Raw genomic sequence first — 25,981 nt, 5'->3', positions numbered from 1 at the left:
TTTTTTCATCCAAGATGTGATATGCTCTGCCCGGTGGATGCCTGCACGGTGCATTAATCACACTGCAGTCTACTGAGCAGACAAAATGGGGAGTGCAGACAATGGCTCACACTGTTTATACTCTGTGAGCTGTGTTGGCACCAGACAATGCCAGCTAAGCAGGCCGATAGGATCATTCACAATCACGCTGGCTATCCTTGGTTTAAAGGGCTGCTGCCAATTGTACGTGTACAAGGTAATAAATAAAGGTGACTAAAACTTGCATGTCACCTTTTATAATTCTAAAAAAAAAAAACATAGAATTAAATAGTCATTTATACATGTGTGCTATGCATGGCTTCAATCCCACCATTACCTATTTTATATAAATAAATAGAACTAAAAACATTTGTGCTGTACCACCCAATTATAAATACATTTGCACTTACAGTGTTTTCCACTACCCCAACAAAGTCCTGTTGGCAACAAAGCTGCACTGCTGCTGAATTCAGAGTTTGGTTGCCACTCTCATTTTGGCGGTGCCTGCTTGCACTACAGTCAAATGAGTTGTTGCAGGAATGCAGCTATTAGCATTGCTTTGACAAGTTTTGGGTTTGTGGCAATCAACACCTAGTGCTATTGATAGCACTGCCACTGCCACTCTGATCTGCAGTGCTAAGGCGGGGGAACATTGGAGACATAAGTGATGGAGGTTTTGGGTCAGGGAAGGGAGTGGAAGATTTTTATTTTATGAAGTTTGTTTGTCATATATATTTTTGGGGTTTTAGACTGTCTTACAGGGTTTTATTTGTATATGTGATTTGCGTGAAGTCCTGGCTCTTCTAGCCAATCACCAGCACCAAACAAACTTGGAACTCTCTTATATTTCACTATAGCCATATATAGACCTATACAAAGCCCATGACTCGGCTCTCCAGGTACCACCTATGAATAAAATATGATTTACGTGTAGATTGTTTTATGTATCTATTTGTGTAGCACAGGTAATATTATTTTTTTTATTTTTTATTTTTTGCAGCCAGACAACCTGCAGTTTCAAGTAGTCAGCAATAGTAACATTTTATATTCATCTGAATACTGTTTTTTTTTAAGATATTGTGTAGCCTAAATCAAAATGGCATTGCCCACAGACACATGATGTGCTTTGCCCCCTGTTGGCAGGTAGATGGCACTGCCATTCCAGCGAAGCTATTGTCAAATATCTGCTGCTCAGGGGTTAATGGACATTCCCCTGTACTTGGAACATGGCTGAATGACTGTCCATTGTGCTTACTATGCTAATACATTCCTCCTAGGCAGTAAAGAGCCCACCAGATTCCAAGCCCCTTTGTACTTTGTTGCACAGCTAGCAATAGGCATGCCAGCAACTGTCTCTTGCCAGATTTAAAGAGAAGCTGTCATGGCTGAAGCTCCCATCCTATTCCAGGGGCTGCTATTGCAATGGAGTGGTTCTAGTTTAGAGACGACACACATTTGGAGCTTGGAACACAGTGACTTGTCATCCGGAAACTGGCACCACTTTTATTAATCAGGCAATTGCTGGATCCTGGGAACTTCATCTAAACTTTTCTCTGTAGCTCAGGACTAAGGCTACATTCACTCAGGCCTCAGAAGTGTTTCTTGCAATTCTATCAAGTTTATTTCTGATGCAACTTCAGGGTACATCAGTTAAAACACATGCTCTCTTTACAAAAATGCTAGTTGGCTGCTTTCATCCTAATCAGTTGGCATTCATGCTCCTGTGCTTTGCCTTCAAATCCCTCCACAGTTCTTGTCCCACTTACCTATATGACCTGATAGAAAAATACTACCCCAGCCGCTCTCTTTGCTCCTCCAATGACCTACTAATGACTATCGCCAAGCATTTCTTGCTTCAAATTATGGAACCATTGGCATGTGGGTTGTATCTAATCACTAATTGCTATTGAAATATGCCTAAAGTTGTTGGAGTAATTGGAATATATATCCAGCATTAGGGCTTCTATACATTTGGATGCACCTGGCTTGCCAACCCCCCCCCCCCCCCCCCCTATACAAGTCATAGTGACTGACAAGCAGCTTTAAAGTAGACCTGTTACTGAAAAAGGATGAAAGTTGCCATTCCCCAACTCAATCCATACAATGCTAACTGTCTAAATGTAAAATCTTTCTTTTGGTTTCAATCACATGCAATAAACAATCATGCAGAAAAGTGTGTGTTAGGTTGCATACATACCTTCAATTTTCGTTGCTGGAAATTATCTTTTGTGATCCTTTCCAGTGACAAGAGTGACAGGTGAATAAAGTTTCACTATACACACAGAGAGCCGTTAATCAAAAAGTGGATGGGGCAACACATGGCATGTCTAGTGTTCCCAGTTGTTGCTGCCATAGAAACTCAATAGCCTAATAATTCTGTCAGCTTTCTACCACCCTCTTAGTTTGTTACAACTTTAAAATGCTAAACCTCTTAGTATGGCCAAGTTTTCCATCTTTGTATTATATCCCAACTGTCCAGTTCCCCTATATTGTGACCCAACCAAAATACAGCGGGTGGTTACTGAAAAGTGCCGGGTGGTGCGCCCAGCTAAAAGTAGCTAGAGAGAACACTGCTGTAAATAAATAGCCCCATGGTGTCCATGTACATTTGGAAGGGTAGAGTTTATTTCACACAGCCAGGTAGTTGCTCGGCTGCAATAAATAATGCCAATTATTTCACCTGCAATTCTCTAAGATCTGATGAACTTTCTAGAGCTGCCCCGAATCTCTGGAATGGTCTTCCTCATCCTATTCGGCTTGCTCCTACTTTCTGCACTCAAAACCCATTTTTTCAAACTTGCCTACCTGTCTTCTCCTGTCTCCTAAACCCTCATTACTTCCCACCACTCCATATCCCGCTCCTATTGTGTGAGACTTTCCCCACCTCCTAGATTGTAAGCTCTTCAGGGCAGGGTCTTCTCCTCCTCCTGTGTCACTGTCTGCATTTGTCTGTCATTTGCAACCCCTATTTAATGTACAGCGCTGCGTAATATGTTGGCGCGTTATAAATCCTGTTTAATAATATTAATACCCAACCCCTTCCACTGGCTTCAGAAACTACTGGTTAAACTTACAAAAAGTCTCAAAACTAATGTGGCTTCACAGAGGAGTTCTGGCTCCCAACCAAGCCACCAAACATTGGCTGGAGTGAATATGGCCATTTTTAAACAAACCAAATAAAAATGAGTCACCCTTAAGGGCCTACTTGGCCGTAGACAAAAACACAGGGGCAAAAATAACTTTTCACACACTGGAGTTGGGAACATTTTGGTTCTATGTCTCTGCTGACTCAGCATGCCAGCGATTGCTCGGTGACGCGCCTTGGCTTCAGAAATGATAGTTTCCATAGAGACAATTCCACTTCTGATGTTCAGGACATTTTTCTTCCCTATTACGGATGGAGGACCCGTGTTTAAATGGACTCTGAACATTCTGTACCAGACAGGGACGGATCAGTTTAGGTGATGCGTCTGGCTCAGACAAGAGGCCACAGCCATTATTTGGTGCTGTTGTCTTTCTATGAATATCTTGCAGTAAGTTAAACACCAACTGCCGAATGCAGGGGAAGTGAAGGATTTTATAAAGTCAATGTAAAGTTCATGGACAAGAAGACTTGTGATTGTGAAAGTCCAGGGATAAGTTTGGTTTTGTCATGGAATGGCTCCCCACCTTGAAGCTGGATCAATCCATTCCTATTATTCAGTGAGTATGTCCTTTATACATCCATATTTTGTCACACAAAATTTGTCATCCATATTTTGTCATGAGTGAGATGTATTTATTCGAGTTTTTTGTTTGCATCACCTATATTTAAAAAAAGCGGACACATAAGAGTCAGCCGTGCAATGTGACGATCTCCATAATCATATGACTATGTGGCCAATAATAATGGGGGTTAATGCGACCAAATGCATGATACTATCTTTCCAATGTATCACTTTGTAATGTTACCAGCACACTTTGTGTTTATAGGAGAGGTTATAAAGATTTGATATTTTTTTTGTATAAAAGATCTACAAAAAGAAACATTGAAAATGTCACATTTACCATTTGTGGTCAGCAAGTGGGGCTCTATGTTTTGTATGCTTTGAAGTCTCATTTTTACAGTTGATGCACTAAGCATGGATTAGAATAGGACAGAGGGGGACATAAAGCCCCTTGCCCTTGGCTCTTAAAGAGGACCTGTATTGTGAAAGAAGACAAAATTGACTAGTAGTCCGTATTGGCTGCAGGCCCCTGCAGCTGAATTATTTTATGTTTCTGACTTTACATAGTTTGTTCTGCCATTGTGTACAGTTGCACACGCAAAGTCAGTGTTGATCAGTTAAGCAGAAGGAGAGGTGGAATAAACACAGATCTGTGGAATGACTGAAGAAGAAGCAGGGAGATCCTCGCAGTGCAGGTCCCCAGGGGCAGCTTCCTCTCCAGCAAAGAGAACATTGAGCATCACAGTAGTGATATCACCACATCGCATTCTAAACTTCTTATGACTGCAGTCAGAGACAGCAGATCTTTGGATCTCTGCAGATTTATGCATGGGAGTTTCCTAGGGGCAGGGAGTACGCTGCTTTTTTTTTTTAGCAGGAAATCAAGACAAAAAGAATATCTTTTAGGGGATGCACTGTTTTCTTCTTTATTTTTTGAAATCCCAGTCATGATAATCTTACGTGTTATCTTTTAGCCACTTCCTGTCTACATGCATTCCCTTCAGTATCAGCTGCACATTATTGCTTTAGACCGGCTTCATGCTGGTGACAGTGGCGGATCATCCTGCAGTCCCAGCATCTCTCCAGGCATGCAGGATCTCCAAACATAATTTGTTTTTATGTGTTGTGCAGACAATGCTGTAAGCTTAGCACATGGGCAAGTGATAAGGATTCTGGGATATATGGAACTGTTGTCAAAGTTGCAAAAAAGAGCAAATGGGTTTGCTAATTCTAAAAATCTGGAAGAATTGAAGAAATCTGCAGAAAGTAAAGTTAACTGCAAGGTTTTTTTTAAAAACACATCTCTAGTCTCAGCATCCCCACTCACCATTCTGAACCCCTTATTCTTTACAATTGATACTTTTAATTCAGCTGTACTTTGGCTGATTTGGTGACACCTTGCCTACATCAATGGGCATTGCTTGGGTAATGATGTGCAAGACTAAGCTAGGATGAAGACACACTCACCATGGGGGAGTGGCCATGACTGCCTGAGCTCACAGGAAGGGGTTGAATGACGCCGAAAGAAGGAGGATGTGAAGGGCATTGCTGGCGTATGGAAAGGGTCATTGGTGCTTTCACCACCCGACCGGTAAACCTGACCTTGGTTCGGGTTTATCGATTTTGCAAAATCGAAACTTTTCTCACTGTGTGTAAATCCCCTCACTTACCTGGTCCTCACTGCGATGATCCGTTCTGTCCAGCGTCGATCGCTAAAAAAAAATACTCACCTTCTCCCCGCAGCTCCTCCGGACACGTCTTCCGTCTTCTTTCTTCATCCGGGGAATGCAGTGACGATCACTGGGGTTTTCCCGGTGACGTCGCTGCATGCGTCGGTGCGGGAGGCGGGGCGGGAAATTCAAAATCCTTTGCATTGAACTCAATACAAAAAAGCTGTATTGAGTCCAATACAAAGAAATCCTTATATAATATATAATATTGTATTATATATATTATATAAGCTACTGTACAGGTACATTACATTATACACTATTTTTTTTTTTTAACTTTTTTTTTTTTTTTATGTTTTATAAAAAAAATTTTATTATTAAATTTATAAAATTTTGGACATATTTCGGTGAGTTATGCGGTAATTCGGTGAATTATAAGTAATTTTATTTTATTAAAAGTATTTTTTTTTTTTTTACATGATTGTGTGTTTCAAACATTTCTTATATTCAGGATATATACTAGACCCCTGTTCAGACATATTTCTGTAAGTTACAGGTCTACAATTTAAAAAAAAAAATTTCATGAAAAACAGTGGATCACTTTTGGTACAGAAATCTAGACATCAGTGTAACGCCCAGGTGGTTAAAAAGCAATTTTAGAACCTTGAGGGTAATGAAATGAATTGTGTGTGCGCATATCAATTATTATTAAACGGCCTATTATTAAATAGCTCCAACATATTACACAGCATTTACATTAAATAGGGGTTGCAAATGACAGACAGATAAACATAGTGATACAAGAGGAGGAGAGGACCCTGCACCAAAGAGCTTACAATTCAGGAGGTGGGGGAGGTGTCACACAATAAATATATATATTTTAATTAGAGTTTCTTTTTAAATTTGAATGATAAAATGAAAAAGTCCTGAGTAGTACACAAAAATATTTTTGAGACTTAAAAGTTTAGAAAAGACGATGCTTTCTTCACTCTCCTGGTCCGGATACCAAAGATGCATTGAACAGCTGGTTTACTCTGCAAGACCCTGGAGACAAAAGACTGATTCAGAGCTCATACTGCTGTGTGCCAACTCGCTGTGAATAACGGGAACAGTGAAATGCCCTCTGTTTATAAGCATTTATGTTCCCATGATGGATCTGTAAACATGCCGATAGTTTATAGAGTACAATATACCCTTTTGGCCCTTTTTTAAGTGTTTGAAAGGCACCGCTAGCATTTAAAGGGATGGTGGAAAAAAAACATGAAAAAAGAAATTACAATTTTTAGGATTGACTTCACGTCAAGAGCTTTGTGTTTTGCTCAGCAGTGTTTACCTAATTCCTTATGCCCATAATGGGTGCTTTAGGAATGGGCAGGATACTGATGGGATATTGCAATGCTAGTAAAATGCAGCACATAAAAGACGGTACCATTACCAACCATTTCCACTAGTTCTGTGCTGATAAGGCCTGGTAGAAACAATATTGTCGATTAAAACCTAATCGACTAACAGGTGAAAAAGACATTTACCCAGAAGCCCTTTCTTGTTTTAATCTCTTCCATATACTCAAGCAAAAACTGTGATTTCCTTAAATAAGGAATCTTTGTCCAACAATAATGAATACCATAGTTAAACATCAAGTGACTCATAACCAACCTAAAAGTGCAAAATACTTTAACCTGTAGAACAGGAAAAAAATATGAAAACTGAAACTATGTGATTTCACTTTTTTCTACTTTTATGTAAGTTTTTAAAATGTAATATCATAATATTACTTTGTTGCCATTTCTGATGATTACTTTTTTGAATGTTAGCAGTGACGGCCCTTGGTTTATGCTTAAATATAATTTCCTGTTTTTGAGGATAAATTAAGTACTTTGGTTTATTTTCAGATGGGTGTATATAGAGCATTGGTGTATTTCTGTAATTTTCCCAAGGTTCATCATACAACAGAAGTATATTGTATTTTGCATATAGTCTTGTGTTATTTTGTTCTGGACTAAACAAATACAATTTTCAGTGTTTTAATGTCAGGCAAATATCATATATATACCCTTTCACGTGATTACCCATCATTTATTAGCTGCTCTTTTTTTTTTTTTTTTAAATACCATTTTACAGAGCTCAACAGCTCATGCTGAGATTTACATGCAGTGTCACCTCCCCCTGGTTGTACTGGGTCAATGGCATTGTAATCACTGAGATAGTCTGAAGGTAAATAGCATCCATAGTATTCTGGGATAAAATGGGTCTGATTTAATAAAGCTCTTCGAGGCTGAAGAGGATACACTTTCAGCGGTGAAGCTGGGTGATCAAGCAAACCTGGATTGGATTTCTTCAAAGTCATTTGTTATTTGTTAGCAAATGTTATCATTCCAGGTTTGCTTTATCACCCAGCTTCACTTATGAATGTGTATCCTTTCTAGCCCCCGGAGAGCTTTAATAAATCAGGCCCAATGTGTCAGTGTATCTCTAGCCAAAACGTTTTTTCAGTATAGACAGTGAAATGAAGGGTTGAAATTCCTTTTAGGTTTTTATTTTTGACTGTGCACCCACTGGGGAATCTTACCCTCTCTGTTTATCCTGGCGAGCATTGCCATTGCAACCAAAATTGTCACTGAAAAAGAATGAAGCAAGGGGAACACGTATGCCAGTTACATCTAAGAGGGGAATATTTTAATTTTGGACAGATTTCCTCTAATTTTGTAATGTGTATGTCACACAGGAAGTTCGAAGAAATCTTCCCAGGTAGCCATAGACAGATGACTACCTTAAGAACAAGGTAAATGCCTGGCTGTAAAAATTGGTCCTCTGATTTCATTACTTTTTTAGTCATTGAGTTGTATGAATATGCAGATCAGAAAAGTGAGAGCTCTTTATCTGTGCATGTTCATGGTCAGCAACAGAAAACCACTGAATCAGGAGATTTTGCATGACAAACAGGCAACCAGCATTATTATCAGTCAGTGTTTCTCAACCAGGGTAGCTGCTAGGGGTTCCTTGAGCAATGAGCAGTTTGTACCTCTCAGGTTGGTATCACTGATACCAATGATCTTTTTGGCTATCTGTAAGGTTGACATTCTTCCCAATCACCAGCAATGTTAGAGGCATTCTTCCCAATGAGCACCATGCTAATGTACTGTAAGCTGTGATATGGTAATTATAGTAGGGGGTCCCTGAAAGTTATTTTAAGTGTTCCCTATGTTAAAAATGCAGAGCAAGGCTGTGATACAGAATAGGTTTATCCTATGATATTTTAAAGTCGTCTTCTATTCCAAAGTTGATTTTCATCTTCAAAGCTTTTAAGTGATTGGTTGTAATGTGCGTCAACCATTAACCCCCCCACATGGGACACATTGTAAAATCTGAGAGCATAAACTATACATCCATGTAGCTTGCAGAAATCCTGGAAGTTTGCGTTCACCAATATTTCTCCCAATAGCATTGATTGTTGTCACGCAATGTTATCCTCAGAGCCAGTCTGGCATGGCCACATAGGAAACAATGTATGAGTGCCAGGCCAAGCTCGACAAGCATGACAGCCGAGTTGTTTAAAAAACAAATAAAGCCATCTCTTGTTAACGAGGCAGAGAATCAAATAATGAACACTTAATATCCACTTAAATGTTGAGAGCCATCCAAACCAGAGTCATAATCTGTTTAACACAGATCGTTATTGGTGGTTTGTTAGGAAGAATAAATCAGAAGTCATTTATAAATTACAGATTAAAGGGAAGCTCTCCGTCCTTATCTGACTAGCTAAGAGAAGAAATAGGAAGTATCAGCTTCCAAGGTAAAACTGCTGTTCTTTTTATTAATTTGTCATCTTCGGTTTCAGGACCACCAATCTTGTAGCTGAGAATGAGATTGGATGACTACAATTGCTTTATTTTTCAAGAATTGCGTTTGTCTTGAGCAGTATACCACAATGTATATCCTATCATTTTATTTCATGATTTGCATCACATACACTACTATAAAATTATTTTGCCCCAGGATACCAATAGCCATCATCCCAGCCCCAGGTGCAGCTGCAATTTTTTTAGGTCTCTTCTTTTTTCACTCAGCAGAGTGGCTGCATGCCATTTCTGTGCAATGCCTGCAAATAACCCAAAGCAGAAAGACTAACACCCCCCCCAAAAAAAAATACAGGAAGCAACTGGGAAGTGTAGGTTTTGTGCAGGGGAGTGCAGCATTGTCTCTGGACAATGAGGGTCCATTATTGTCACTATAAGGAAGCCGATCCAGAGCAATATTTTGCAGCCAATCCCAGAGCAAGAGATCTGAAGTACATGAAATGCAAATATGGGCGAAAAAAGGTGAAAACAATGTTTTATGTGAAAAAATGACAGTTGTTTATGATGCATGCCAAAAAAGTGGCTCTTGTTGGTTTTTTGCTTACACTGCCATGCAATGCAGAGCTTGGCCATGCACCATGCAGTGTAGGGCGAGATGCATGCATCATGCAGTGTAGAGCCCAGGACATGCACTATGCAGTATGGAGCTCAGTAGTGCCAAATGTTCCTACATTCCAGGGACAATGTAACTCCTGCACATGTGTCATCAGTGGCCACCCAATGCCCAAAGAGGATAGCAGTGGACTCAGCAACAAAGATGGCTGCTTTGGAGCTCCTGGACTAGTCAGTGGTGTAGGGTGTTAACAAAAAAGTGTGTGCCATATTTACATATATGCAGTACATACTTGCCTAATATAGCAAAAGTTTACCACCAGCAATGCAGGTTTAGTTCTGCATTAATTGGAACCAGCGGACAGAGCACTCCAGCTGATTGTTGGTCCATTCTGCGGCCAATGGAAAACCTCCCTAAAAACTGTTGGCTGTTACAACTAACTAATGGCTGTTACAGCTGCAAAAGGGGTGAAACGCCATGTTCGTGCCCTTGGCTTTGCAATGAGATGTTTGGCCATAATGCAGGATTTCCAAGGCCCCAGCTCTGCTATCAAATCAGAGCCCCTTTTCAGTCTCACGCTTCTTTCTTTTAACATATTTATTCTTCTATTTCATGGAAACAATGTCTAATTAAAGTAAGTGGAAAATATTACTGATGTTTAGTCCCAGAGAAAGAAAAAATATTTTGTTCCCTGAAGCTCAGGACATACATCCACTCACACCCCTGATAAAAGAAAAGTTTAGGAGCTAACATTCCGCCACAGTTTATTTTGGAGACAGGAAAATAATAAATTGTCTCTTTGAGAAATGATACGTTCTTCTGAGATCAATGATTGTTTAAACAAATATCTTTCCAAAGCAGACCCAAATTTTAGAGCTCTGGAGGTATTGAGTTTTAAAGGCACTAAAGGCAGATATATTAGAGGCTTATACTAGATCTAAACCTGAACAGGATGATATTTATTTAGCACTATGCATCATAAACAACTGTCATTTTTTTCACATAAAATATTGTTTTCACCTTTTTTTCACCCATATTTGCATCACCGTGCTGCTGATCTCTTGCTCTAGGGTTAGCTGAATGTTATTGCTTTGGATTGGCATCTTTACAATGACAATGATGGACCCTCATTGTCAGTTGCCTAATGTCTTCAGCATAGCCATATGATGACGCAGGACAGCCATTGTCAACTCATTTTAGGAACTGCCCAAAAAAACATTCATTGCAAAATCATACAGTATTTAACCTTCAAAGATTATATGATAATAATTTATGATAAAAATTAATTGGGTTTGCATCTGCTTTCATTAAATTTAAGGGTCAGGTCATCTCTGATTAAGCAGCTTGGAAGGTTGTAAAACATCTTCAACGTTACAAAGACAAGTTCAGCTGAATGTGACTAACTTGTTTTAGACCAGGGTTCTGTAGAACCTTAGGTTTCCTCCACCGGTTGCCAGGGGTTCCTTGAGCAATGAAGTTTGTGCCTCTCAGGTCAGCTGCTTTATTTAGAACTTAATTAGAATTGTAAGGGTGGCATTCTTCCCATTGGCCAACAATTTAGCAGGCATTCTTCTCACAGATCCCCATGCTATGGTTGTAGATAATGTACTTTTAACACAGGTTGCCTAAAGACCTAAAAGTTTTTTCAAGGGTTCCACTTTGTAAAAAGAAAAGGAGAAAAACACCAATATACAGTGGCCTGGATAAAAAAGAATCTTCACAGTCATCTAAAAGAAATATTTTAGTTATTGGCAGATTCTGGTGGGCTAATGAAGTGCCTCACTTTATTAGATGTTCCAACTCCCATATCTCCATTCCATTGTGAGGGGTTCTTAGGTCCCTTTCTGGATTGATTTATTTAATGGAGAATGCAACTGGGACACAATGAGGTAGACTAGAACTGGATTTTATTGGTAGGATTTTAATTGGTAGAAGATCCTTCTGTTGGAGCAACCAACATACTGTATATGAGTCACAGGCTAGGTCAGCAAACCAGGCTCTGCCTATATTAAAAATATAATTTTCTTAGATTGACCCTTTAAAACATTTTCTATATTTACTTTTTAATAAATTGCATGATATACAGAAAACTGTAAAATCTATGCTAATTTTCAGCGTCGTACTTTCCCCGCATGAATTTCTCTCAGCCCCGTGAAAAACAAAATTTAGAAAACGTCTGTAGGAGTTTAAAGAATGGCCCTTTTGTGTGTCTTGGTAAAGAGTCCATTGGCCAGTATGGAGCAATACTGTGTGATCTCCCAGCTTTCTCTTGTTTTATGAAAATGAATCCATTATTTGTTCATAACCCGAAGCTTATTCCCTGGGAAGTAAAGAGTGCTCTTCTCTCTCTAACCCCCGAAGATGATACAGCTACAATTCTTACAGCAAAGCTGTACAACCCATGCCAATAGATACTGAGAAGCAAAGGGGCACCTTAAGGTCAACAGGGGTACACAAAGTTTTTGGAGCTTTCCAGAATTTACCCTCAATATGTTTCTGTACTGGAAAAAGCGGGGAGCTTACGAACTTGAAACGCTCCCTACGTCTCTGACGGAGCTGGGATACAGTGCAGTAGAAAGGTTTGCTTGGAGTTCATCCCTTGATATTATAGAGGATCTCGCTGGTAAGTAATTGCAAGATATTGATTGGCTCAGTTTAAAGAGACCTTGTTGTCTGACCATTCAGGGTAGAGTGGCAGAGTCGTCTGATAATCTACCCCCTTGATACAAGGTATACCTACTCATCAGTGCTATCATACCATTGTAAAAAAAATGCCTGGATAAGCCATGGTGGAGCTAGGTGAATGGTGTCCTTGCAATTCTAGCCTGGTGATTGGCCACTCAAGCCTGAGCAGGGTCGTCGAAGAAAGGTCTAATGCTCCTCCACCTGTAAAACTTTTCCCCATTATAGAAATGTTATGAGGGTTCCAATGGAGTAGAGATAGAAGCAAAGGAGGGCTTATGATTGAGTATGACTCGATGGAGGGTTGTATATCAACAGACACCCCAAAAGGCAGTGCCATTTTAATTGGGGACTCTTGTTCATTTAATTTGTTTTTAGATACATGTGATAAGCATACCATAAATCCAATTGTGTATTATTGTTTGAAAAACCTTATTTTTTTGTATAGCTTGCAATTTTGTCTACCATGTCTACTATGGCAGCCATATTGGCTCATTTGTGTTGTAGTGTTGCACAAAGATTGTAAAATGTTCAAGAATAGACTCTACCAGTCATGTTTGACTGACTGAGCACAAAAAGGCCATTGTGTGGTTCAGTGTATCTCAGCAGTTGTTTGTTCAGAGAGGTTGAATGATGGTTAGCCACTATAGGGGCAATCTACAATTCTCTAAAAGAATTACAATTAAGGAAATATTTAAGCATTTGTTGCACTTCCTCCCTACCCCCTGAAATAAATTCTCAGAGAAGGCAATAAAAACCTAATGTCACTGAGTGTTGTGTATGCTCAGGATCTCAAATCTTGTGGCACAATGCTCATGCACTATGCTTGTTAAGAATAAATAGATACAGTATATGAATGCTTGATGATTGACTACGGGAAGGGTTGGTTGAATTTGCCTTGTTCACCCAAATTGACCTCTATGTTCGGGTTGTTTTTTTTCCAAATTCTAATCCTATTGAAGTCAATGACAGCGGAAATTTCTACCAACACTATGTAGCATTAGGCTCAATCAATCTTGGTGCCAAATTCACTGAACTTTACAATACCTGCTGTGTCCCTAGATCCCATCTGCTATATTTGTCAATGACAAGTATTGTATATGGCTTAGTGCTGAATCTAATCACCGAACATGGGCAAGGTTCAACTTTATTTATCTTGGACCTAATGACTAATGTTTTGGTTGGCTTTGGCATGGATTGAAAGCCAAACACCAAACCTAGCCACAGCTTCAATGTAAAGGCAGGGAGGTGGCTGGGTGGGTGCATGACATTGATAAGAGCAGTTACAAGACTTTGTATGGTTAAGAAACTGTGAACCCCTCTTTTTTCATGTCTTGTGGTCTGTATGGATCCTCCAGAAAGCATTCACTTTGTGTCGGTATTGCAGTGTTTTCCTTGTAGTAGTTCTTGGTGTGCCATTACACACATGAATAACTCCCATGGAGTTTTATTTTGGAAATGGAGTGTCTGAAGGGTAACAGGCACTATGGCGTGTCTTCATAGTGCTCTGTGAATCCTTTGGTACATTACACTGGGGAACAATTTTGAACAAATTTTTTGTTGACTTCAATTTTTAAGCTTATTTACGCTAAAATAGGTATGCTGATTCTGAAAGTGCAGTTAATTGTCTTCTATCACGTCAGGATTTTTTTCCACTGCTTATAATAATGCGATTACTGTAGCGTGGATTTGTATTGGCTATTCATTTACTCGCAAGACAGTGTGGTCAGAGGTTGTGCACTACGCTACATTGTGAATAAGCAAAATTTATTTTTCCACTTTCACACGTATTTCCTTTCTTTCAGATCATGTCTGCTTCTGCTGTTTCTCGTCGTAAGTGCTTAAAACAACCCTGATTCATTTTGTTATATCTGTGGCACATCAGCACATTTGTAGAGCAAGTCTATTTGGCATATTTCAAAGTTAAACTTGGTGATCAAGATAAAGCTGCGTACACACGGCAAATTTTTCTCGCCCGATAATCGGTATCGGCCAATTATCGGGCGAAAATCTGCCGTGTGTACAGTCGGTCGTCGTCCATCGTCCGACAACCGTCCTGGCGGATCCATGGACGATGGACGACGACCGATCCTAATGAAAGGGAAGGGGAGAGCGCGCAGCAGGGTGCCGCTCTGTCGCTTTCCCCCTCCCCTCTCCATAGAGCATGAACGGTGCTGTATGTACAGCATCGTTCATGCATCGTGCAGTCTTTTCTCGTTGGAAAGGATCGTGAAAGATCCTTTCCAACGAGAAAAATTGCAGGTGTGTACGCAGCTTAAGTCTTGGGCCCCTAATAGGATGAGCAAACAGTGTGTGGAGGTTTATGGATGTTGACAAAGGGAACTTACTTGATAAGATGCCATTTGGTATACCTATGGTTTGGCGAAAGCCAGGAGATCATTTCACTGACTATTACAAGAAAAATAAATGTACCATCAAGTATACCTTCGTCTATTTGCCCAGTGGCTCATTCAGATGAAATCCCAGTGCCAGGTTTTCGTTACACTACCCTCTCTTGAAGAACACGAATATGGTGATGAACTAGTTGACAACAATGATAAAGAGTTTGAAATTGAAAAGGACTCTGTTCGTAAGGGATTTGATCAGCATGGGTTGAGTGATTTGGCATGTGATTTGGGCCTATCGAAGGAGGCTTCAGAACTCCTAGCATCAAGACTGCTTGAGAAAAACGGAATGAAGGTATCGCACTTTCGAACCAGAGAAATTGTATTTCTGCGGTACTTTAGAACTCACAGTGGCTTTCTGTATTGCCATAACATGCCTGGTTAAATGGAGAAATTGGGAATTCCAATCTTTATCTCAACTGAATGGCAACTATTCATCCATAGCTCAAAGTGGAGCTTAAAGTGTGTCCTCCTTTACAATGGCAATAAATTTGGGTCAGTCCTAATTGGCCATTCAGTTTCTCTTTGTGAAGAATATGCAGACATAAAGGGAGTCATTCAATTGTTGCAAAATCACCAACACAATTGGGTCATCTGTGTTGACCTTAAAATGGTATGCTTCCTTCTTGGTCAGCAACTCAGATACACCAAGTGTCCCTGGTATCTGTGCATGTGGGACAGCAGAGCTCGTGAGAGGCATTGGGTGGAAAGGAATTGGCCTCCAAAATCTGCTCTAAAACCAGGTATCCAAACATTCTACATGAGCCACTTGTTGATAGAAAGAATATTATATTCCCGCCTCGACACATGAAACTGGGTCTGATGAAGCAGTTTGTTAAATCTTTGCCAACTGAAGGAGACTGCTTCAAGTACCTAATTTGGCTTTTCCTAGCCTGTCACTTGAAGAAAAAAAGGCCGGTGTGTTTGACGGGCCACAGATTCGGCAGCTCATCAAAGATGAACATTTCATCAGGACAATGTCAGAAGTCAAAAAGAATGCTTGGTTATCATTCAAAGCCATTGTCAAGGGTTTTTTTGGAAACACACTAGCAAATAATTACACAGAAATTGTCCAGAAACTCTTGAAGAGCTACACAATGGTTGGTTGCAATATGAGCATCAAGGTGCCTTTTCTGCATAACCATCTTTCTAACTTCCTGGAAAACCTTGGTGCAGTCATTGATAAGCAAGGTGAATGATTTCACCAAAATTTGAAGGTCATTTGAAGGATGGTATCAGGGTGAATGGTAAGTACATATGATGGCTGACTATTGTTGGAGCATCCGGCAGGATTGTCCTGATACTGAACACTCCAGGAAAAGCTATAAGCTTAAAATGTTTACCTTACCGTTTACCCAATTCATTTTCAAATGTTTTACTGTAAAAAAAAAATGCCATAGAGTAACAATAAATCTTTTGTATGAATAAAAGAATTTTAAATAAACAATACATTCAAGTTATTATTTCATTATTTTTTCATTGTATGTAAAATGTTTATGATTTTTTACAAAAATGGAGGGTACCCTGTATCGTAAAAATTGGTATTTACCATCCAAAAATTAATAAAAACAAGTAAAAGATCTAACTCAACAAAAAATGTGTTCCCCAGTGTTATGTAATCAATGCTTCTATATATATCAGTGTTACCCCCAGCTCCTTTTAACTGGATGAACTACCCAGCACTTTTCAGTAACCACCCAGCTGTTTTTGGATGGTAACTGTAATACTAGGGCGATATATATATATATATAAATATATATATATAATTTTTCTTTTCTTCAATTTCATCCTACATTATCCATGACAAATCCATTTCGCATGAGCCAGTGCCTATGGTAGCAGATGTACAAAGAGCAGCACCTAGAATTAACATTTGCAAAATACGATTTTTAAAATCAGCAGGAAGGGGGTGGCTGGATGGGTGCATGACAATGATTAGAGGAGTCACAAGACTCTGCATACTTAAGGAACCATGAACCCCTCCTTTTTCATGTCTGGTGGTCTATAAGGGTAAAAAGTAATTCTGTAGATAAAGTAGCCCACACACATTCCTTGACAGCACATTGTAGTGATTTTATCATATGACAAAAGAAATTGAGTTTGTATGAAAGGCCATAAATAAGAAATGAACTTGGCTTTGTAATACACAATATCTAACCTTGTTAAGTAGCTTGGGTTCAGCCTAATCGCAGAAAATCAAAAAAAAGATTTCTATCATGGACACCTGCCAGTGCAGCAGTGATTAATTCGGGCCTGCTCTACCGCCTTGGCGATGTTCAAGTGGTGTCAAGACCCAGATGAAGAATGGTCTTTGTGAGAGGGTTTTGAAGCTCCCGTTCTGTCCTCCAGTATAAAGCTCCGTTCAGCTACTGACAATATTTACTTTAATATAGCTGATAAGATAATTCATCTTGAAAGGCAGGCAGAGATTTAGTGGTAATTCTGATCCTTGGCTGCACCAAAAGTTGTATTTGCTCAACAAGCTGTTATAGTTGGGAACATCTGCAAAAGACTGGGCAGTCTGGATCGTTAAAGAGGACCTGTCCAGATATGTTATTAACCATTATGGCATAAAAACTACGTACACACGCTAGATCAGGGGTGCCCAAACTTTTTTGGTTTGCAAGCTACTTTTAAAATGACAAAGTCAAAATGATCTACCAACAACAAAAACTTAGACTTATTAACTCCTGTGCCAGGTAGAGTTTATTTTGAAAGCCAGGGCTCGGCGATCTACTTGCGTTGCCTTTACAATTGATCGCGATCCACCTGTTGGGCAACCCTGCACTAGATTATTGTTGCCTGAGAATAGATGTAATCATCTGGAGCAAAAAACTAGAATGAGAGAATGGACCTCCGACGTCATTCATCAGTTCATCCTGGCGAATCAATAAATGAGCATGTGGAAAGAGAGCACAGAGAACCAGTGGAGTAGAGCGTAGCGGGTTTATTCTTGCTTATCCTTCTTCCCTCTATTCTCCATAGAACAGCAATGTGTTTATAGCACTCCTGTCAATTGAAATGATTGTGAAAGATTGTTTCCAACAGCAGAATAAGAGCAGACAGTATTAAGTCTTACAATGTGCACATTGGGCCTAATTTATTAAAGCTCTGCAAGGCTGGAGAGGATACACTTTCATCAGTAAACCTGAAGTGGACTTCTTAAAAGTCATTTGATATATGTTAATAAATGTTTTCAATCCTGGACCAGATCCATTGCAGGTTTGCTAGATCACCTAGGTTCACTGATTAAAGTGTATCCTCCCCAGCCTTGGAGAACTTTAATAAATCAGGCCCATTGTGAGAATTGTTTCCTGATGCATCATGCAGGTTAAAGGGACCCCCAATCAGAGCAAATGAGGGAGTCTTCCTCCTCTTTTGCCAGCCCACTGATACTTACCTTACCAATGCTTTAGCAAAAATGCGTGGTTCTTCTGGCTATGGGGGAACCATATTACTTCCTCATACCTGACAGCTCTCAGGTCTAGCAGTCAATCACTGGCTGTCCGACATCACTGATCCCCTTAGTGTTCAACGCTACCCAACCCAAGGGGGCGCTGGCAAGGGGAATATCAATTGGTCTCTTTGGCCATCACTTTACCCTGAATGGGAACAGTGACCGTGTCTCTTCAAAGTGAAAAACAAAAATGAAACATGGACATGTCTTCACAAGTTGCTAGAAGATACTTTGCTTGCTTCTTCTTTCAAAAAACTAAATTTTTCTTTCCTGCAGTTGTCAGCAATTTCTTTTAGGTGCACAGCCACTGCAGAGCTTTGTGGCTAGAAAACTGTAACTGTGGCACAGATGTGTGGGTGGAACAATTTATTATTTTATCATTATTAAACAGGATTTATATAGCGCCAGCATATTACGCAGCGCTGTACATTAAATAGGGGTTGCAAATAAAGGACAGATACAGACAGTGACACAGGAGGAGGAGAGGATCCTGCCCCGAAGAGCTTACAATCAGGAAACAATGAGAGGGAATGCAGACTTGTCCTCGAAGGATATGGCAAAACTGGGTGATGTTTACGACAATTTGTTTCAATATTTCAATTGCTTCTGGGGATACCAGGCATTTTGTTCATTTTTGGTGGTGGTGGAACAAAGAAGACTAACTTTTATTGTTTTGCACTGTACAGGTTCACTTTAAATTATGTCTTTAGCAGAGTCGAATAGGGAGAAAAACTTAAAATTACTTTTTTTTGCACTGTGTCCATTGGATAGATTTCATTTCACCTCTGTCTTAGAGACACAACAGCAAATCTCTCCAAAGTGAGAAAGAAACTGAATTTGAATAAGTGAGGGAAATCTTGTTAGTGGAGACTGGGGCTTTCCTTTTCCAAACCCAGTAGTTTGACTGAAAATCATAATAAATGATATTCTGAATCAGTGTTTTCACTCTACCCCACCAAGGTAATTGTCTGGACCAGGTGTTATTGTTTCCAATTTAAAACTAGTAAAAAAAAAAAAAAAAAAAAAAAAAAGGACCGGTGAATTTTATGGATTGACAGCAGTTGAGATTTTACAGAATGAAGGTTCATCTTTATCAAGTCCTGTTATTATTTTTATATCATCTCGTTATTCATATTGAATCTGATTTCGGTCATCTTATAGTGAATACTGAATTCTGCTTTATACCACAAAAGAGAAAAGCTTTGCTTTCACAACGTACGATCCCGGTAATTGTTGCGTCAATGAAAGCATTTGTGCTGTCTTCTTCCTCTGCCTCCGCTTTGGTCTTTTGTCTTCGATTGCTCCCATGAAAGCCGTTCTTGTTTGCTTGAAGTATAATTCATGAAAGGGCAGAAAAATGAAAATGTATCATGTCTGTGCCCATTAATAACCAGCCACAGCCATGTGAGGTCCTTTTGTACCGCAGTCGGGTACAGTCGGATATTGTCTGCATCGCAAACAAGCGCATCCCGTGGGCCGACAAGCTTCTCAATATGCGCATAGCTAGGGAAGAATAAAATCTGGAATGAAGTCGTAAAAATATTTAATGTTTGCTTGCTGGGATTGAAAAATTAGAAAATATATAACATTTGGTATTAGGGAGGTGTGTGTATCCCAAAGGTGAGATTTCTCTTTACTTTCTGTGCTAAAAACAGAACAGGAAATGCAAGGAAATCTCCCAAAAGTAGGGGAATTTAGACAGTTGACCCCAAAACAAATGCTTTTATTGGCTGCCTATTCTAAATGTTGGATGTCCCTTCATTGGCAAAATAAATATTGAAGATGAATCATCCTAGCTTAGAAGCAAACAGTAAATATAACCCAGGAAAACTTATATTGTATACCTAAACTCTTGAAAAAAAAGCTAAAAACACTGTTTAAATACATGCATGAAAAATGTATTGCGTGCCGAAGGATATCGGATCCATCAAATGATATTTATGTCCCATTCTGAGATTTTTGCAGTCTTGACAGCTAGATAAGCTGGGCTGGTGAGCTGACCTTTTTCTACTGCAGTCCACCAACACGGCTGGGTGACCTTCCATACCCTCAGCCTTTGATTGGATAGTGAAGGACCAATGAGGTCATCTTTATGTTCCTTATCAGAACATGTGAATGCAGAATACCTGATTGGCTGCATTTCCTAACTCATTTATGGTATAGCGTAATGGAAGTACTATTCTTGTGGTGCAGTAAAATCATTTTTTGTTGTGAAGACCATACAGAAACTCCTAAATCCACTATACACAGATCTTTACAAAGTTTTGGTTGTGACATTACAAGTCACATGACAGCAGCAGGGGCAACTGGAAAAGGTGAGCCCTAAGGGTTGATGATGGCCAAATGATAGAAACAGCGGTTCCTGTGTGGTTCCAGGCAGTTGGCATCTTGCCAGGCACTTGGTTGTCCCAACCTTTGGTTTTTAATGAACCAGCGTTTAAAAATTTTATAACGAACTGGTAACAAACCACTTACCACTGCCCCCATTAATTCACCATAGGCAGTTGTGGGTACGTATGGGTAGTATGAGATCCTTCATGCCCATCTGAACTGGCCCTAAAGGAATCAAACATTCATTCCTCAATAAATTGCAGAAGGTGAGGAGGTGCTCCCGTTTCCCAAGTGTCTTGCCCAATACAGAAGACTTGGTATATAATTTGCACATGACCTATGCTCGTGAAATCGCCACAATTTCTCATCCCCAGCCTGTTTCTTATTCTGATTCAATATAAAAAGCTTTCCTTCTAATAACATCCAAAGCTCGCTCATGCCTCCCCACCTTAAAAGATTTTCTCCCAAATAACAACTTGATAACCTTGGTTGAAATCTTGAAATCCTAACACGGGGAGCTCATCTGCCCTGATCTACACACAGCCTTCCAACCCAAGCTTCGGAGATGCCAAATCTTTTCTGACCCCTCTACCACCCTTATATTTGAAACAATATTACAACAAGTAAATCTGGGCTCATGGTTATTCCCTCCTGGATCTCCATGTAATTTCTCCTTTTATCCGTGTGACACAGTATTACTAAAACATCAAAAGGATTGCTGGGAGACCTTGTTCTGTTTCATCCTAAATTCCCTCTGCACATTCTTTCTGAGAATAATTTGGAGATGAAAGGGAGCTGGTAAATGAAATTCCTAGTAATTACATTTTACTTTTTATTATTTGGACCCGCCGTGTCTTAGTGGGCCTGAGACAAACCGATTATCACGCTACCATTGTGGCAGTTATGTTTCAGTTAGACAGACCCTGTCAGGGGACAATGTATGGAAGCTATGACTTTACTTGGCTGTAGATTCACGCAACTAGGAGGAACCTAAGCAGCGGTGGACATAGCCAACAATAGGTCCCTGGGCAGAACTGACTTAGGGCCCCCATGAGGGTCCTGGTCTCTTGTTCAGTGGCATGCTTTGCACCACCCTTTGTCCACCCCTAGACCTACAGCATCAGGGGATCGGGCTCGGGAAACCATAAAAGCATGTTTTACATAATATTGAAAACTAGCTAAAAAAGTATCAAGGGGTCCTTGACAGTGGTTAGAAAAGGAGGGGGGGGGTGCTCAGGGATTGCAGCCATTTGGGGAAAGAATGAAGCTGGAGTTAGGATTTAACATTAGCTTCTTGCAGATACCTACCTGCCCCTATTTGTACTGAGTGGGGGATCCAACCTTTGATAGTCACATGATCACTTCCAGCGTTACGATAAAGGAAAATAGTTGATAATTGCAGTGAGCCAATCAAATGATCAGAAATATATATTTATATATATATATATATATATATATATATAATATATATACACACACCAGATATAGATTATTATGCTTGAAATATAAACTGAGCCTAAAGAACAGGAAATCTACATTGACTCAAATATAAACCTAGAGCAAAAAATAAGGTTATACCTGCTAACATTGGAAACAGTAATTAACAGAAATGCCAGTAAAATTAATGTGAATACATGCATTCATAGTGTGCTAATTTAAAAACATTTACTAAGAATGAAAATCACATGGGCTCAATTCTTTTTTCCCTCTTTTTACATGTTAAAGTATACTGTACTTTTAAGTTGGTTATGATTTGCTCTTAAATGATTTTCTGTATTATTATTGGCCATCAATAAGATAGTGATGTATCTTCATGTAAAAAACACAGTGCCATCTTGAGGTGTGACCTGAAAATAAACCAAGATTTTCTAGGCTTATACTCAAGTATATGCAGTGTATGCTTACATGTTTAATAGAAACATACATTTATTTATATAATAGTATTTATAATTAAATACTTTTATTATGTCTATACTATTGATAGTATGGAGCTTTATTTAATAAATAAATATTACATAAAATTTTAAACTCCTATGTGTTTAAAATTCTGTTTTAGTGCTAATATAAAGCAATCTGGTATGCCGACAGTCATGTCAATTTATAAAAACATATTCTGTTGCATGCAGCAGTTGGGGGGGGCATGCTAAATGCATTGCTAATGCACCAACACCCCCATTCATGATTAGGCTAGGAATTTAAATGCAGGTCCCTATACAGCACACCCTCCATATACAATCCTATCCTATCCCCCTCCCAGGAAAAGTCATGGTGGCGGCATGTGTGTCACCTTCAGCAAAGATAATTCAGCGTCTTCCCAGCATTATAAATTATGCAATCCACAGATGTAAAATCATTCATTATTAATGGCATTTCTGCTCCTTCTTTCCTCATTCTCTTTCTTCAATGACATATTTTAGGACAGGAAACACAAATATAAAAAGATCTGGGGGATTAGGGTTCTGCATCCGCTTGATTGATGTGTTATATAATAAATGGAAACCTGAAATCTGACATAATAAAATGGAACTCTGGGAAAAATCTTAAAAATTACATATAATGCAATCTGTCATTATTAACACAGCAAGTTTTGTTTTTCGGATCCCCCCTTAACAAAAGAAGAATGATTATAAAAGGGGATCTGGCTGATCCCTGTTATATAAACTGGATCACCAATTTTATGTATGACTGCCGCTGTTTACTATTGGCTGGCACTTGGGTGCAGTTTATCATACTGTGATTGCTGTGATAGTGGAGATCCCCATAGAAAATGGTGGAGTAATTGCACAAGGTAACGTGCGCATTGAAGGTGAATGGGCTGCGTATGCTATACAAGTATGGCAATCAGTTACCCCATTCACATGAATGGAGATTCTGATCGCCAATTTGGATGTATTACATGTGCAGTTGATCACATTGTGATTGCTTTGATAGTGGAGATCCCCACAGGAAATAGTGGAGTAATTGCGCAAATTAACATGTGAATTAAAGGTGAATGGGCTGCGTATGCTACACAAGTATGATATTCAGTTACCCCATTCACACAAATAGTTTCTGATCCCCATTTTGGATACAAGGCAGTTCTTCTGTTTTTAAAGCATGATCGCCAGAGAACTAAACCTGTTCTCCCATCGTTTTATTCCTTGTTGGACCTTCCAGTAATTTTATTATTTTGCACCAGACCCCTTTGTGATTTGAGACAGTGATACCCCTCTGTGTGCTGCTCTTCCTGGATAATGCCTTTCTCTGCTTTTCACTCCAGAAGGATTGCACCATCTTTGTTCAGGGACAATCCGAGGTTAGCAGCTACTTCCTGGATTAAGGTGCCGTCTCAGAGATGACCCGGACACATAAATCTGGTGTCTGTGAAGTTTATGATTGTGTCTATAAATAACTGATAGAGATCTGTACCCCACCCAGTCCTACCAAGTTGGAATGCCACCTGCAGCAGACTGATGGCATAACATCAGCCTAGGCAAAGTCACTCACCAAGACTGATACTCTAGGAAGTCTTTTTTGTTACATATCAGTAACACTAGGCCTTTGTGCTTCTCTATGATATGCAGACAGATCGAGGCTGGTGGGAGGGGCTATACAAAACTTCCCCAAAACGTGATAACTCCATTTGTTATGCTGAGCCTCCTGTATTGAAGAATGGAAATCCATACAATGAAAGAAGCCAGGAACAGTCATGCTGGTGAGGGAAGGGCTAGATGAAGCTGGACCTCCTCCAGCCAGGAAATGGCAGGCTATGTTGGATTTGCTGCAGCTTCTAATGCATATTATGAGATGCTTACAGTGTGCAGTGAAATCAAAACAAGCAATTTCGGCTGGAGGGCAGCTTATTATAATCTGTATGAATGTATATCACTGCATTGCAGGTGAAAGGTAGATGAGGATGTTGTATGTGGCCCTGGCAGGAGCCGAGCAGATCTATTTCTATCCATTTCTATATTTAAACTTTCAGAATCTGTTTTCCCCCAAAAATCCTAAAACAAATCTTATCACCTGTAAAAACAGATTTTTTTTCCTCGCATCTCTCTTTTATGGTCGGGAATGCAGCCGTAGAAGCCAAACAATCCTCCAGCCAAAGTATTTTCTTACAGATTTTATTGCGGTGACGAGTAGTGGAAAGAATGGAGCAGTCACGGTGATCAATTAACATTTTAGGAATATTTATCAACAGGAAAGGAAAATTACCTTATCTTTGGATTAAAGCAAACAAAAACGTGAGCTTCGTAGAATTTAAAGGAGTCAGAGGAGAAAGAGGGAGGAGGACATGTGAAAGTGCTGCTTCTGTGTTGGTGCCCCGCTGTGATTGATTGATGAACGACCAATCAGGAGCGGCCTTCAACTGGGGAGAGCACAGCAGGGTGCCGCTCACTCGTCCTCCCCCCTCCATAGAACGGAACATCACTGTGTGTACAGCGCTTCTTCATTTATCTCTCACTCGGAATATTAATGAAAGATCATTTCCAGTGACAATTATTTGACCGTTATTAGACTTTTGTACATTCTTCAAGTAATGACAAATTATCACCAAATAGAGGCCCAGGGTGGTGTGCAGGCACCAGAGCTGAAATGGGTAATTTTAGGCATCATTGTCTTTTCATCCAATGTACAGAAACCAACACAATGGATTTTACTTGATGAATGTTTCAAGGACGATCTCTTACTTTCTATCGTTCCCTCTTTCTGTTTTCTCCCAAATTTTTCCCTCTTGCTCTCTCGTCTCTCTCTCTTTTTCTCTCTCTCCTCCTACCCCCCTCTCTCTATCTCACCCTCCCTTCTCTCTCTCCCTTTCTACTTTCTCTCACTCTCTTTCTCCCTCTCTCCCCTTTTCTCTCTCTCTTTCCCTTTCTCCCTCTTTCACTCTCTACTTTTCTATCTCTCTCCCCACTCTCTCTTTTTTTCTCTCTTCTCTTTTCTCTCTCTTCTGTTTTTCTCTCCCCCTTCCCTCTTTCTCTCTTTCCCTTTCTCTTGCTACTTCTCTCTCTCCCCATTCTCTCTTTTCTCTCTCTCTACATCTCTCAATCTTTCTCTTCTCTCTTACCCCCCCTCTCTCCCCCTTCTCTTAATCTTTCTCTGTCTTCTTTCTCCCCCCCTTCTCTTTTTTTCTCTCTTCATCTCTCTCTCTTCTGCCCCCCCCCTTCTTTCTATCTTTCCCTTTCTCTTGCTACTTCTCTCTCTCCCCATTCTCTCTTTACTCTCTCTCTATGTCTCTTAATCTTTCCCTGCCTTCTCTCTCCCCCTTCTTTTAATCTTTCTCTGTCTTTTTTCTTTTTCCCCCCTCTCTCTCTTTTC

The 25,981-nt window shown here is 39.7% G+C and overlaps 1 protein-coding gene across 1 annotated transcript in view; it reads left to right on the top strand.

Moving 5' to 3' along the window:
- The first annotated feature begins 3,441 nt into the window (after positions 1-3,441).
- Positions 3,442-25,981, top strand: part of PLEKHG5 (pleckstrin homology and RhoGEF domain containing G5) — a 205,894-nt gene continuing 183,354 nt past the window's right edge. The window contains exon 1 of the mRNA XM_072425728.1: positions 3,442-3,720. The gene's annotated coding sequence lies outside the window, so the exon portion shown is untranslated. The remainder of the gene's footprint in view (positions 3,721-25,981) is intronic.

The sequence above is a fragment of the Pyxicephalus adspersus genome, chromosome 11, assembly GCF_032062135.1.
Source record: "Pyxicephalus adspersus chromosome 11, UCB_Pads_2.0, whole genome shotgun sequence".
In the NCBI taxonomy this organism is placed as follows: domain Eukaryota; kingdom Metazoa; phylum Chordata; class Amphibia; order Anura; family Pyxicephalidae; genus Pyxicephalus; species Pyxicephalus adspersus.
Note: the sequence above shows the minus strand (reverse complement) of the source record. Positions and strands in the feature narration are given on the sequence as shown.